The 2,616-nt window shown below is 41.2% G+C and overlaps 1 long non-coding RNA gene across 1 annotated transcript; it reads right to left on the reverse strand.

Annotated features, from left to right (window-relative positions):
- Window positions 1–644: 644 nt before the first annotated feature.
- LOC138724615 (uncharacterized) lies at window positions 645–2,036 on the reverse strand. The gene is made up of 3 exons (XR_011338083.1): window positions 1,983–2,036; window positions 1,332–1,494; window positions 645–721 (listed from the first exon to the last, which is right to left on the reverse strand). It is a non-coding gene; the product is annotated as an uncharacterized lncRNA (long non-coding RNA).
- Window positions 2,037–2,616: the final 580 nt, after the last annotated feature.

The following is a 2,616-nucleotide window of genomic DNA, read 5'->3' on the forward strand; positions in this document are numbered from 1 at the left end:
TTCATAACAGTTTGGAGAAGAGCTATTTGGCTGCAAAGGGCTGGGAGATTTTTCAAACTGAGAGTTAAAAAGGGATCTTCGTTGTTTCTGCCCCTCCCATTTGCTGTTCTCTGCAGCTGAAAATAGGGCAGAAAGCCAACATCATGACATTTGAGCAGACAGCAGTTTATGGAAGCGTCTATTACAATTCCACACCCACACCCTTGGTAGAAAGGAGCCTTCTCCCTGGCCATTTCAAGCAAAGTTGCTGCCAGAGAGTTACAGCTGACATGAGGCTTCGTCCCCTGAGTCTGGGATTCGCAGGCAGACTCTTCAATTTTTCTATGTAGGTTTTAAATCCAGATTCCCCTTCCTCTACTTGCCTACTCCTCTCCCCCTCTAGAAGGAATGAAAAGGATTTCCGAAACATGCTGTGGCGTTTTCTCAGCCCTCACGTGCCATTGTTACAGGTGGGTTGGACTGCAGCATCAGAGCACATGCAGAAGCACAGTGATTAGTATGAGCATTGTCTTTTGCTTTACTTAGTGATCTCAAACACTGGTGAAACGCCTTGCAAATTACAGCAAGGGCATGAAACCCGCTACTGATCTCCCAGTGTTGCCACGGGTCTCGGAAGGGAACAGTATAGATCACACGGATTTTACAACCTATTTGATTTTTGATGCTGTTCATTTATGATAAGCACTTTCAGCCATTTTATGGGTATCCTTCATCATTTTGCCTGAAAGAAATATTAATACATATTATAAATAAATGCATGCATACATATAGGCCATACATAAGGCATTTATGCATCTGTATCCACTCCCCTTTCTAATGTTTAAATAGTATTCAATGATTGTTCAGTTCTCTTTTAGAGTGAGTCACCAGGCTCACTGTGGAGTCAGGAATCGAGACTCAAAACTGTAGCTGCACAACAAGACAACTGTGTAGCTTGACTGGTTGTTTTACTGGACCTCAAAAAGTAAATGCATTCTCAGACATCCATAGTTTCATCAGTCTCCTAAATAACAAGAAATATATTATTACTCTTTCTCCTTGCAGTCTTTTCCTTTAATTTTTTAACTTGAATTAATTATTAGAGAATAAGCATGTGGATATAAAAGGGACTAAATTATGCTGGTTTGGCAGCCCTAGAAAATGAAGTTCACTGTTTCTTGGTAGCACAGGGACTAGTAAAACACAGCAAGGATAGTCCGCTCTACCTGCACAGTTCAACAGTTCTCCAAAAACAAGGGCCGGTGGTGAGCAGCAGCAGCAGCAGCTCATACAGTCGCCATACACGTTCTATCTTGAACTTATAGAGAGACACATACATCATATGAACTAACCTGCCACCTTAGATGCATTTCATGTAGAGCATCAGCTGGTGTGCAGAGAGAGTGCCACTCCTGGGTGTTGTGAAAGGTCACTCATATGTGAGCAGAACCACAGATAAAAAGACAAAAGATGATCTGTCATGCTTCAGTTGTGCAGCTGAGCAAGTGGAGGGTTCTTGAAACGAATGAATGGTACACTTCAGTAAGAATAAAACCAGGAGATCGAAGGTAAAGCAATAAAACATTTTCTTTCATATTTAGGAATAAAGAAATTGAGAAAGGATATCCAAAGGTGGATTTTTCCTGTCATGTCTAGAATATAATATGTGTAATCCTGCTTAATAAGTAATTAAACTATATCAGTAAATTAAATTAACTCTTAAGTCTCTGGCTGTTTATAAGGCTTGAATAAAGAATGACATGAGATAGCCCCATCCCTGGAGGCGTTCGTGGCCAGGTTGGATGGGGCCTTGGGCAAAATGATCTAGTGGGAGATATCCCCGCCCATCACAGGGGGGTTGGAACTGGATGACCTTTAAAGTCCTTTCCAACGCAAAACATTCTATGATTCTACTAGTAATGGGTTAATCACCATTTTTATTCTTAGATCTGAAGAGAAAGATGGAAAGGTGAGGGAGGAAGATGTAGATTAGCATATCTCACCTGAATAGCTGCGTGGATTGAAGAAGTGCTGTCAGACGTAAAGACTGAGGACAAAGCCAAAGGAAAGTGTAGAGACTGAGGGAGTGGCCTGATTTAACCAATGGAAAAAAAACAATGATGAAAGGAAATCAGCTTTGCCAGTATAAAGGTGTCAAGGAAGTGGATTGCCACATCAATAAATTAATCCTGGAGGGAGCGATTTATTTTTTCCGGGTTTTTTTTCCTGAAATCAGTCAAAGGGGTGGTGTGATTCCATCACAACAGGGGAGGGGATTCCCTCTGGAACTTTGTCTCCCAGTTATCAGGGTTTTGTTGGGTTTTTTGGGTTTTTTTTGTTTGTTTGTTTGGTTTTATTTTTAATTTAACTTGTCTCCTGAACAGACGTGATTGTTTCACGTATTTCCTGAAGTGTTTTGGGAAGGAATTAAATAATGGGCTGATGAAATGTGAGGGCTTTCTGGAACATGGGAAAGTACCAAGCTGACAATGAACTCCGCTTTCCTCTGGAACCAAGAGAAGACAAGCGTAGACTTTAGTGGTATTTTTAGCTGGTTAAATTATACATGTGCCTGCCCATCTTTCTGCCTTTTGGTCTCAAGCCCTGCCAAGGCTGCAGAGATTTTTAGAAAATGTC

This window comes from Phaenicophaeus curvirostris, chromosome 10 (assembly GCF_032191515.1).
Source record: "Phaenicophaeus curvirostris isolate KB17595 chromosome 10, BPBGC_Pcur_1.0, whole genome shotgun sequence".
In the NCBI taxonomy this organism is placed as follows: Eukaryota; Metazoa; Chordata; class Aves; order Cuculiformes; family Cuculidae; genus Phaenicophaeus; species Phaenicophaeus curvirostris.